This window comes from Psittacula echo (genome assembly GCF_963264785.1).
Source record: "Psittacula echo genome assembly, chromosome: 3".
In the NCBI taxonomy this organism is placed as follows: domain Eukaryota; kingdom Metazoa; phylum Chordata; class Aves; order Psittaciformes; family Psittacidae; genus Psittacula; species Psittacula echo.
Genome location: NC_137736.1, coordinates 74,382,058 through 74,395,637, shown reverse-complemented (window position 1 = coordinate 74,395,637; position 13,580 = coordinate 74,382,058). Strand labels below are relative to the sequence as shown.

The 13,580-nt window shown below is 40.2% G+C and overlaps 1 protein-coding gene across 1 annotated transcript in view; it reads left to right on the top strand.

The window, feature by feature from the left end:
* Positions 1-13,580, top strand: part of GPC6 (glypican 6) — a gene marked incomplete at both ends in the record, with an annotated part of 729,163 nt that overhangs the window by 648,198 nt on the left and 67,385 nt on the right.

The window sequence follows — 13,580 nt, the reverse complement described above, 5'->3', positions numbered from 1 at the left end:
ACTGGCTAGCTAAGTGTGAAACAACTAAGCTGAATGCAAACAAGGGTATTTTATCTGATTGTCAAGAACATGCATAACACAGTGCAATCTCTTCTGTAAACAAATCCGTAAAACTACTAATCAGAGTGGATGCCCTAATGGTACAGGGATAAATAATTGCATAATGACAGTATTTTTCTGAGGAATCACATTCTTTCAAACATGAAGCTCTACAAAGCAACCACACTTCAGAAACTGTTAGATTTATTGTAAATTATAATAATAATAAATATCCATTTTTAACTGAACAAAAATATTGTGAATAAATATGTTTTTAGTGGCCTCTGTCCCTATGAATAATTGTTTTGTTCTTCAGCATGCAAAGGATTGTGATTCCCCCATTCTTCCCCTGTATTTCAGATTTTCTAATCAGCCAGAAGAACCCATTAATCTACTATTACAACCTGCTCACTGTTTTCTCAGGCACACAAAGTCAGGGAGCTGGAAATGAACAAAAGGTGGTACAATGCGTTACACTCTTCCTGATTAGCATTTATTGTTGCACCTTCTTGTTATCCACAAAATACAAAGGACTAGAAAGCATTTACTTTTTAAAACAAGATTGATTTATGGGCACCTTTTTTGTTTAGGAACAATTAATTTTTATATCACACATTCATTGAAAAGCCTATATGTTTTGGCATATCAAGGTGTCATTTTACTGTTATGTTTTCTTTTTCATTTATGCTGTGGAGGCATTCAGAACTTCCCAAGTGCTTTCGAAGCACACAGTGGTTACTGTAAAATAACAAAAGTCTAAAAAAAACAGCAGATGCAGGAAAGGAGCCCAACTGAGAAGAAGAAAATGAGCAGAACTTTGTTCTTGGTGCTGTTTTCACAGTCCCCTGGTGCCATTTTCATACTGCCCTGCAGTCACCTCTTCCTGCAAACGCCTGGGATGGTGGACGCCACTTGAAATCCTGAAGCAGATGGCAGCACCATTTTAAGTACCTGTAAAACCCAGCCTCATGCAAGCTGCTTTTTACAAGGCAGTCTTCTTCCCATTTCCCTCATCTCTCTGGCTGCTCTGCAGTCGGTCACACCCTGCTGAAAATGAACCTGATTGAAAAAGCGATTCTATTTCCAGTCAGGTCCGTCCTCCCTGCAGCTGTCTCTGTACTCCCTGAGCACCAGTGCTGGCATGGAGCAGGATGAAATTTTGTCCTCAATGGCGTGGGGGAAAATAAGTTACTCTTTCAGTTGGCTTAAACAGGTTGCATGACTGCACACTGAGCTCGGCAGCCACAGTTGGCAAGTCTTCTGCCCCTGCTTTGTCTCTTGGAAGTTATCTCTGCCAAGCATAACATCCCAGTCCTCTTTTTCACTACTCCATGTAGATTTCCAAGCTGCATCATGCATCCAGGATAGCAGCAGGATAGGAGAAAGTGCCTGAGGAGACACATGAACACTGTTGTGTCCCCCGTTCCTTCAGGCAGTATCCAGAAACATGAAATCATGCCATGACTGCAGTCATTTTTACTACATGTCAAAGAACAGCTTTCATAAATATAAGTGGATTTTCAGTTCTACTGAACTAGTTACACTAAAGGAAATCGCAAGTAGGAATTTTAGCCAATCTGATGTGTATTTTGTAACTGGTCATTCAGATTCCCAGTCCTTGATTAGATATTCTAGCCTTTCCGTAGGAAAAAAGGAAGGAAAAGCTTTGTAGTAAGAGGTGTAATAAGGGTATGGAAATATTTCGTATTCTTTCCTTGCCAGAGTCTTTTTCTTTTTAATTTAGTGCGATTCCTTCTTATCAAAGGAAAGAGAAAAATAATAACTGTGCTTCACGTATTTTTACATTTAAGTGACTGATGTTTTAATGAAACTTCTCTGTGTCAGGGTTCTGTCAAGAAATTGCAGGCTGGTACATGTGACAAGGCTGAACAAACTCCTCTAGAGAACAGGCACAATAATTTGTTCATGACTAAAAATTCCTCTACAGATTTGTAGTAAACTAACACCAAGCACACCAATATTTGGAGAAAAATAAACAAATAAAGGAAGTTAAGCAATACGGTCAGTGCAAGGGGTGAGTTGAATTTAATGGCTGTTATGTTTCCTCAGAGAAAGAGAAAAACAAACATGTTTGAAATAATCAAATATTTCTATTCCATGGTTTTAGTGAACATCACCAAGAGAACAGATTTGTTCCAGTTCCATTTGTTCGACTCACCTTTGGAAGAACAGGTTGCCTAACTTGCTTTTCTAGAAGAAAATATAGATGATTTTTTTAATCTATATTTATATGTTGCTACACTGATATAAGTATTAGCAAAGCCTTTTGGTATTCTTTCCTTGTCGGGAGAGGAACATAATGTTACTGAGTTAATCGCCATTATTTATACTATTAACTGTTAACTTTCTGTATAGAGCTTGTGGCAAACAATGAGAACAAAAACTGTGTCTTAAATTTTCCTTTTACTGAAGTGGAACCAAGCTGATGTATCTTTGGAGGCCTCTTTTGCTTACTTCATGCCATCAGTGTTAAGTGCCTGTGAACTAGTTTCCCCTCCTAACAGATAGGATCCAGTATCTAGTGCAGCACAACAGTGTTGGATGATGTCCTATTTAGTGTTAGATTTTTCTGATTTTTTTCTTTAAAAAATATATGACAACTCTAACCAGCATTTTAAGAAAGCAGACATTACCATATCCATTTTTAGAATAGCGATTGCTGCAGTTTTTCTGCCTCCTCGTTTTTCTTATCTATTGAAAACGTAAATACAATTTCCCCCATCGATGCCATCCTATTCCGTTTGACAAACACTAATTTTTCTCCCCCATGTTTTGAGTGGAGCCAAACTGGAAGGGCTTATTTTGTTTAATATGAATAAAAATACCAACTTAATTACCAGCTAGTCCTGTCCTGCCAAAACATGTTGATTTCTGTATAGCACTGTCCACCGATATCAGTACAGTACTGAGAATAATAGTTGTTCATTTGCTGCTGTACGCTTAGCCAAAGAGAAACAAAATTGGAACAGCCTCCTCTAGACAGACCACATTGTTGAAAAGATGCTTTGTGACTTTAGCAGACCTTGGATCACACCCTATTTGCTTGGCAGACAGAAGTATTAATAATAATCTTAATGTCTTCATTGGCAGGTATAATGTTTAAAGATTTTTTTAACTTTTTTTTTTCTTTACAGTTTGGCATTCAGAAAATCTGAAATCGATTTTATTTTGATAGCAATAAACCATGGGTACAACAGCATATGATAGAGCCTAATTCTTTTTCCTACCTATGCTAGTGGCTCCACACATTCTTGCTTATGCCTGTATGGAAGTGGCAGAGCAGCAATAAAATCAGTGTTAACATCCCAGAGCTATAGCCAGGTTAGTGATAGCAGAATTTCACCAACATTTGTTATTCCGGTAATCAGAGGAGCTGGGTTAAATGGATGTGCATAAAGTTTAGGAATTGCATGAAAACATCTCCTCATTTAGTGTACAGGGAACTGGGGAGGACTCCGAGTTCCACTAATTCAAAGTTACAGAGAATTGATCTCAAAACATCCCCATACGTCCCTAGATTCCCCAGTCTGTTTTTATGACATTCAGCAGTCTTATGGGGAAATACAGTTAATTCATATTCATAAATCTCTCTTAGATGAAACTGGAACTGATTGGATGAATTTCCTTCTGTTGGAAAATGCTCATTTTAGAAAAGAAATTTTTTTTGAGGAAGAATTAATGCAATGGTTCCCTGGACACTGGCCTGCAAGCCCATGTGCAGCCAGGCAGCTTCTTTCAGTGAAAACTGTTTCATTTTAAAATTTTTCATCCTCAACTAAAACATTTTTTTCCTGCTGTGAAAGTTTTAGTGGGAACAGATCTTTCTGCCAACACTGTCTGTGTGTTGTTATTAATATTTATGATGATTACAACATATCAGGCAAGTGGCCTTGTGTGATGAACATTAGCTTTTTATATTACTTTGACCTTCTCTACACTGGACAAACATTTTTACTCTTGCTCTCCCAATCGTTTAAAAGATTAGGGCACAGATAATTTAGAATAATAAAGGAGCTCAAGTGTAGGATTTTATGATGTTGCCCTATCTTATTGATTAGTTCTGTTTCATCTCCTTAATATATTTAGTGCACCTGGGCAAACATAGAGAAATTGCTCTTTCCTTTTAAGAGAAATATCAAAACAACAAATAGATCAGTCATAGCAGCTGTATTGATTTATGACAACTTTGATGGACACAGTCATTTGGGATTCAAACATTTATCTTAGGGGAGGAGGGGGTACCCACTATTTTTATTTGCTGTATTGAGGCTCACTGGGAGAAAATGCTGTTAGGTATCAAAATTCTCTGCAGAGTGGCAGGGTTTTAAACGCAATGAGATATCTGCAGTACATTTCCATATTAATCAATAAGATGAGAGGCAAAAAATCAATTTTGTCTGTTCAACTGTGTATGACACCTCCCTAAGAGCTCTTCCGTTGGGATGGAGTCATGCCAGCAAAGCTTGCCTTAGGTTGATTGTTTATTTATGGCAAGGAAAGGAATAAAGTCAGCTTAGTGGCAAAGTAACAGGAAAGATGTTTCTCATAGGATGTCTATTCAGAAATCTGGCATTGGTACCTGAGAAATATGTATTTCAGATCTTAATAGCAATTGTGGTTTCCCACACAGAACAGGGCAAAAGTTTTCCTTGATTCAGAAGAATAAAAGGCTGAATTTACCAAAGGAATTGAGGAGCATCCAGATGTTTTCTGACAGTTATGGCAACACTAAGAAATTTGCCACATAGTTTTAGGATTAACAAGGCATCTTCATTATAACATTAAGAAATTAATGAAATGTGATCCTCTAGTTTCATATTCTACATCACCCTTCCTGTACTGGAATAGACAATGAACCTTAACATGTCCTCATATCACCTGCAGTTTGGCTGGCCTCTATTACATCCTCCAATAATTCTTCTAATTCAAGATTATAGAATGTTAGATTACTATTTTTGTCGTATTTGAAAGCTTTAATTTGCAACTTCTTCTGCAATGCAGTATCCAAGATGTTATTTCACTGTAGATTTGTTCTTCAATATAAATGTGTTTATTTGGTGCTCTGTTCCTTTCCTAGTTATTTCTAATATTCAGTGTAGGATTCTGTGTACACTGTAATGGTAGGCACTTTCAGGACTGCATTCTTCTTCACTACTCCTTTGAAAAACTCTGTGCTCTAGGCAGAGCTACAGAAACGGTTGGCTCAGAAGGCTGAGAGTGTGAAGAGATCCCCCTTGGAGTGCCATGAGGTGTTATTAAGCTTTAGAATGCATTGAAGACTGACCTGAAGTTTGTATAGGGTCCAACTTTTGCCTTGCCCATTGCCAGTGTTCTCTCAGAAACAGTTCTGCCACACCAGTCAGGATGGGATTCTGGCCACTATGGCAGTTTATCAGGGGAACGCATGTAGACCACTTTATTCACATGTGCACAAACATCTTGAACCAGCTCCTTTGAACCTCAGCATGGATCTCCAGGCTATGCACCCAGAGACCATCCAGACTCTGCACCCAGAGACCATCCAGACTCTGCACCCAGACCTAGACCCTTCACCAAGTACCCAGTTTACACCTTGGGTCTTTTCCAGCTGCTAGTTTCGTCCTATTTGTGAGATAGTCCAGCTTTAAGTTTGCTAGCAGGACATCACACATACATACCCAGAGAATATGATGCATACCCCCACTATTATTGCCAACCAGAAAATGTTTAGGAATAGAGTTTAATAAGAATATAGAGCATACGGCATCCCAACTAGAAGGAAGTGCAGCAGGAGGGTGAGGAGACCTCCATGGATGGATAAGGAGCTGCTCAGGAAAATTCAAAGGAAAAAAGAGGCTTATAAAAGGTGGAAGCAGGGACAGGCGGCCTGGGAAGAATACAGGGATGTTGTCCAGGAAGCTAGGGACCAGGCTAGGAAAGCTAAGGCCCAGTTAGAATTAAACTTGGCTAGGGATGTTAAGGATAACAGGAAGGGATTTTATAGGTACATAGCGAATAAAAGACAGACCAGGGACAACGTAGGCCCCCTCCGGAAGCTATCAGGAGAACTGGCTACCCTGGATTTGGAGAAGGCTGAGGTTCTTAATGACTTCTTTGCCTCGGTCTTCACTGGCAAAGTCTCTGACCGCACCACCCAAGTCTTGGAAGGCAGACGCAGGGACTGTGAGAATGAAGACCCTAGGCCCACTGTAGGAGAGGATCTGGTTTGAGACCATCCTAAAAACCTGAACGTACACAAGTCCATGGGACCTGACAAAATCCATCTGAGGGTCCTGAAGGAGCTGGTGAATGAAGTTGCTGAGCCACTGGCCATCATATTTGAAAAATCATGGCAGTCAGGTGAAGTTCCCGACGACTGGAAAAAGGGAAATATAACCCTCATTTTCAAGAAGGGGAAAATGGATGACCCGGGGAATTACAGACCAGTCAGTCTCACCTCTGTGCCTGGGAAAATCTTGGAGCAGATTCTCCTGGAAGGCATGCTAAGGCACATGAAAAACAAGGAGGTGGTTGGTGACAGCCAGCATGGCTTCACTAAGGGGAAATCCTGCCTGACCAATTTGGTGGCCTTCTATGATGGGGCTACGGAACTGATGGACAGGGGCAGAGCAGCTGACATCATCTACCTGGACTTGTGCAAAGCCTTTGACACTGTCCCACATGACATCCTTGTCTCTAAATTGGAGAGACATCAATTTGATGGGTGGACCACTCGGTGGATAAAGAACTGGCTGGATGGCCACACGCAAAGAGTTGTGGTCAATGGCTCCATGTCTGGCTGGAGACCACTAACGAGTGGTGTCCCTCAGGGATCGGTGTTGGGACCGGTCTTGTTCAACATCTTTGTTGGTGACATGGACAGTGGGATTGAGTGCACCCTCAGCAAGTTTGCTGATGACACCAAGCTGTGTGGTTTGGTTGATACGCCGGAGGGAAGGGATGCCATCCAGAGGGACCTTGACATGCTTGTGAGGTGGGCTGATGCCAACCTTATGAAGTTTAACCATGCCAAGTGCAAGGTCCTACACCTGGGTCGGGGCAATCCCAGGCACAGCTACAGGTTGGGCAGAGAAGAGATTCAGAGCAGCCCTGCGGAGAAGGACTTGGGGGTGTTGGTCAATGAGAAAATGAACATGAGCCGGCTTCAGTGTGCGCTCACAGCCCAGAAAGCCAACCGTATCCTGGGCTGCATCAAAAGGAGCGTGACCAGCAGGTCAAAGGAGGTGATCCTGCCCCTCTACTCTGCTCTCGTGAGACCTCACTTGGAGTATTGTGTGCAGTTCTGGTGTCCTCAACATAAAAAGGACATGGAACTGTTGGAACAAGTCCAGAGGAGGGCCACGAGGATGATTAGGGGAGTGGAGCATCTCCCGTATGAAGACAGGCGGAGAAAGTTGGGGCTGTTCAGCCTGGAGAAGAGAAGGCTGCGTGGAGACCTCATAGCAGCCTTCCAGTATCTGAAGGGGGCCTACAAGGATGCTGGGGATGGACTGTTCATTAGGGACTGTAGTGATAGGACAAGGGGTAATGGGTTCAAACTTAAACAGGGGAAGTTTAGATTGGATCTAAGGAAGAAATTCTTTACTGAGTGGGTGGTGAGGCACTGGAATGGGTTGCCCAGGGAGGCTGTGAATGCTCCATCCTTGGCGGTGTTCAAGGCCAGGTTGGATGAGGCCTTGGGTGGCATGGTTTAGTGTGAGGTGTCCCTGCCCATGGCAGGGGGGTTGGAACTAGATGATCTTAAGGTCCTTTCCAACCCTAACTATTCTATGATTCTATGATCAGGCAGCCAACAAGTTTGCTGACCAGCAGTGGTTCCACATGGATGGCGCTTTCATATGCCCTCTTCACCCCATTTTCCTAGCTTATGTTGATCCATCTTTTCCTTTACCCTTGTTTTCTCCCATGTAGACAAACCACCCTAGGTGCTTTTTCTTCATTGCTCCATGTTTTGCTAACCATCTGTGACTTTTTTTTAGCTGCCTACTCTGTTACTTGTTACCTCCAAGAAAATCTCATGCCACGTCCAGCAGTGTCTCATGGTTTGCTCCTCACCTAAACCTCAGGCAAGGACTAGTCATTTGCCTACATACCTTAACAGATAAGCTTAAAACCGGAGATTCATACTGAATAGTCAGAGAGGAAATCTGTCAATTGAGCCTCATCATGATAGTACCATACAATGTTCTCATATGAATAATGAAGTAAAAAAGAGGTCTGTGGACCTGAAATAAAATAGCAGTTTTGGGATCACTGCCATGTCTTATTCTGATTTCCTGAGAAGAGAGTTCGTAGTACCTTATTAAATGTAAGGTGCAGTTCTACTTTCCTCTTCTTGAGTTTTTTTAGTAAATAATAATCTACCAGTAAAAGTTTTGGCAGAGTATTACGGGGATGTATTTCCTCTGTTATTATATTTCTAAAAAGTCGCTCTGTACCCATATTTCATTTTTCAATTTTTACTTTTTATTTTGTTTCAATAATTTACCATATAATGCTCTAAAGATTTTATGACCTCTATTTGTATTTAGTGTCATGATGGAAAACTCACTGTCTCCCTTCGCTTTTGGTCAGAAGGTTGGGAAGCTACCAAATGAGCACGGCTTTGCAGCCCAGCATTTTAACAGTTACATCCTTTTCCAAAACAGTCATTGCCATTCTCAAGGTCATAGTCAACTACAGTGAGCTGCTCAGTTTGTTTACAGCTGGTTCATCTCTCTTCTTGTGCAATCCACAGACTAGTCCATAGACAAATATTTTGAAGCTTCCCAAAAAAAATTTATCCTTTTATTCTTTCACAAGCAACTACGTGACCAAGCACTTCACAGTTCTCCATACATAAGTGTAAGACAACATATATGGGAGCAGAAAAAACAGGAACCTCCTGATAGGAAATTTAAGAACTTCCTCCTTTTTTTCCCCAAAACAAAATATACTTTAAGACTTTGTATAGGACATGCAATCTAGTATTTCACCATTCTTTGTCTCCCTGAAGAAACAACATTTTTAGAGATTTTATCCATAGATGCTTTTCTGGATTTCTCTGAGGAAAGCTCAGCCATTGCTGAGCTCTCACTGATAATTTAAAAGTAGAAGCAAAAAGTGTGCACGAAAGGAAAAACTGATGTCACAACCAAGCTAACATCGATCCAGAAAATGCCTTCCCTTATCAGCTCCCTGAGTCTTTCCTGTCAGACTTTTTACATTTTCTTGATGATAGAGAGGTGTCAAGAAAAAGGAGGTGCTAATTGTTTTTACAGGAACTTTGTATTTCAGTCTAGTTTGGGGGTGTTTCCACTTGTCAGATGTAACATAAATCAGTGTTCTTGTCCCTGATCCTTTTGTTTCAATCTGGTATTCACTAGAAAGTTTTCTGGAAACCTGCCCTGAAGGAAATGCAACATAAACAGGAAGCCATCACTTTTGGTATCAACATAAGTCAAAAAAACAGTGGCTTGATGCAGTTCCTAGAAAATAGAGGCAGATTCTTGTCTATATTATTAGTCTATCCATTATTTTGCCTGAAGATGCTCAGGGTTCACAAAACATCATCATGTCTTGAAATTCATGAAAATGGTCTTCTGAATTTTCAAGTTACACAGTAAATCATCTAGCATGGTGATCAGTTTTGTCCTGTGCTTATCATTAAAAACTTAAAAAAAATAATAATCTGTGAAGTAAACCAACCATTTCTGCAGGATCTTTTTAAACATATTGCTTAAAATGAAACAATGTCCTGCTAAGAACTTCTGTCAAATGCCTGCAGTATGTCTTGGTGTGGACAAGGGATACCAAAGCAGTTAAACAGAGCTGCTGTGCCTAGCCAGCAGAGACATTTTGGGGCCCTTGGGACTACACCTTTGGACTCCAGCAGTCTTGTGGCTTTTGCTTTATCAGGAAGGTCTCCCCTCCTGTTTTGAGCAACATGCATCTACCAGAAGAGGTTAAGAGCAGTGACACTGATGGTGAATCTAGTGTGCCATATGCTCTGCACTTTCTCAGGACTGTTTTGCAAGCCTGTGTGAGTGAGCAATTAGTCATGTTTATTGTTTCCCAGTCACTAACCTGCAACACAAGAATGACTTACCTAAACTGAGTTCCTGATCCACTGTTTAAATGCCAGTTGTTTGCCAAGTGCTGTAGTATATATGTAGAGAAGACATGTACTTAGCCTAAACAAAGCAGATTTTGAAAAAAGCAAAAGAGGTAAAAATAAAGTACCTATGTAATTGAAAAACACAGTCCAAGTGTATTAACAGCATAAAAAACAGGTAGTCAATTAGTTGATCAGTTTTCAGATTTTTGTAATACAAAATAATTTAGCTCCCAGTATCTACTATTTGAACTGACTGAGAAATTATTAAACCCATACAGAGTCCTACTAAACAGAATTAGGCTTTCTTTGAGTTCAAGGGTCTGTTCGTGAGAATTCAGACTTCAGGACCGAGGCATATAGGTTTTCTTAACTTCATTTTGAAATCTTTCCAGCTTCTCCTGTAATAATGTTCTTAATATTTTTAGGAGAAAAAAGATTTGGGACAATAGTGTTATTTTGTTTCTATATGATTATAGATTTGAAGAGCTACAGTCTGGGAAGGACCATTACATCATTTTGACTGTCATATCATAAATGTCAGATCATTAAATTTCACCTGATTTTCACTATATTCAATCTAACAGCTTTTATTTCTTTCAGTTGCATAGGATACCTGGTGTGTGTGTATTGTATGTATGCATATAGTATTGGGCAAATGAATAATAAGGCTTAGCATTGGAGTGAGGGTTAGAGTTGACAAGAAGATGAACCTAATGAACTGAGGAAATATTTTCCAAAGGAGGAATTCACCTTGAGACAACACACTGAGGATGTGTTGGTTGGTTTGTTTCTTGTTTTTTTGTTGAGATCAGTGTTAAGGTTATGAAATTCAGTCTGAATTTTAATCTGAGAGTTAACTCAAAAAATCAGTAGGTAGAAGCTGGTTAACTACAGTAGTGATTATGTTCCCAAGTGGCTTGCACACTTGCGATACCTGCCTTGATCTTCAAGGCTTCTCTCAGTCTAAGGCTGTCAGGTAGCATCTGGTTGGCTCTTAGTGTTAAGAACAACTTGATGGTTAGAGAAATGATAAAAGGAAGAGCTCCGTCAGAGGCCAAGAAGATAATGTAAGAGTTTATAGAAGTGGCACTTGCTCATCCTATTTTGCTCAACTGAGCTTGTCATGCTCCTACCAGAAGCAGACATGAGTGACCCAGCAGTCAAGTCAATGGTAAATCAGCCGTGTCCCCACACACCTGCTAAAACTGAAGAAAATAAAATGAGTCCCCAAACAACATTAGTTTCCCATTTGTGCAAGAGCTCATCCAAACTGTGCAATTACCCAAGACTTCTAGTCTGGTGAGTCCTAAACTGAGCTTTAACTGGAAACACAACTTGTATCAGCCTCAGAAATAATGTTGCAGGAGGAACCTGTTTCACCTTAGCCCTTCAGGCATCTCTCATCCCAGCATTTAATCCATTTCTTAGATTCTGCCTCTTCAAATACGTCCCTGTATGGGCTTCTAGTTTAACACTAGTCTTGTCCCACATTCTAGCTCCAAACCAAAAATACAGACTGCTGATATAAAGATGTACCTGTCATCAATAAAGGTGTGGAAATTTCAAATTAAACTTTCCTGTAACACATTGGTCCCTAGCCATACTCCTATAGTGCTAACTAAATGAAAGATTGCAGGGCTCCAATGTCAAGTGATACTGTTGGCTCACAGCCTCACTGCTTCAGGCTCACTTCTCCACAGATTTGTGTTGTGAGTAGCTGCCTGGAGTGGTCCAGAGTCGTTCCACACTAGAGAAGTAAATAGCAATTAAAGATTATGGACAACCTGGGATCCACTGCTTGATCTTGCTCTCTGTTCTTTTATTATTGTTGTTGTTCTTTTCTTTCCCTTTTTTACTTTTTCTTTTAGCATAAAGCTATAGCCCATGTGATTGAAACATAAACTTGCCTCTAGCCTTAACTTGAACCCAAGCTCTTGAACCCACTGTCATGCCTATACCATACTATACTAAACAATGAAGCTCACCACAGCAAAAAGCTCAGACCTTTGGCAGCTAGAAATTACCCACATCTCAGCCTCTGCCAACTTCCAGTTCAAAGACTAAAGAAAGAATATATCTATGGTTCGGGTTAGGATTCAGAAAACAGAAGCTGATGAACTGAAGGGTGTTCTCTCTAAAAATAGAAACTGTGTAAGTCAGGAACAGATCTTTGCATCTTCTAGAACTATTAATTTTGAAGTTGAAGGCACTTTGCTTGAGGAAAGGCTATTCTTATAATTAAATCTTAATTAATTAATCTTATAATTAAATGGTGCACTTTTCTGCCATGTAGCTGAGATTCCACTTCAAGTTTTAATTCATAACTAGTGTCCCATGCCATCAAAGAAAAGGCAAGTAAACTCAAGTCAACACCCATTCTCATGAAAAGTCTCCAGCAATTACCTTTTTTACTGAACTCTACTTCAACACAGACCCTTATCCAAAACATGTTCTTGAGCTTAGCGCTAGGCTTGTCCAGCCTGCTAGTTCCACAACTAAAGTGTACTCATACAGAGGCACCTGTCTTTAACTTTAGCTGGGGGCTACTCCTATCAAAAAAAAACCAAACAAAAAAAAAAAAAAAAAAAACCACCACCCTATCTCATAACTGTTTTATGCATTAACCCTCATATTCACCTTAATCCTGAACTAAATCACCAAAATCCAGCCACCAATACGTGTGTCCTACTATTGGTTGTGGCAGCTAGGATTTAGGCTGATCATGTTGTTCACAAAGTGCTAAGGCATAAATGTTGTATACAAGTCATTCCAAATGTGTGAGGAAGAAAATATTTTATTCTCTTTGCATGTGGAAAAATAGAGAACTTACTGCAGGAATATACACAGTGTATGCCTGTGCATGTGTATATGTGTGTGTTGTCTTTGTGTGTATAAAACCTGTTTTGTTTCCTCTATCAGAGCTAGGTATTGTTTTCATTGAGATTCCCACTGGAAAGTGTTTAAGCTAAAAAAGTTTAAAATCACATGCAGTCAAAATAACACCTCTGTTTGAAACCAAACTCCTATCATCTCACCATTTCTCTCGGTTAGCAACAAGTGCTACACACACCACTCCAAGTAACTGACATTAGACTCTTTCCAGTCTAAAAATACTCTGAAATATTAGACTCAAATTTGCAGAAGTGCTTAGGCTTGCATGCCCAGTAATTTCAGTTTCAGTAAGATTTTTGGGCATGCACTGAGTGCATATAAACAACATAGTGTAGCGTTCAGGTCAGGCTGGGCATGGGAGTCTGTGTCTCAATTGCTAAGGGGAGACACCAGCCTCTTCTTCCCATACATCCACACACATGTGCTCCTGTGGGGAGGGAGAAGCTCACATAGCTGCTATGGGACTAGTGTTCACAACAGCAAAGCATGCATGGGGTCTGTTTTGGAAAGAATTCTGTTTAGTACCTTTTGG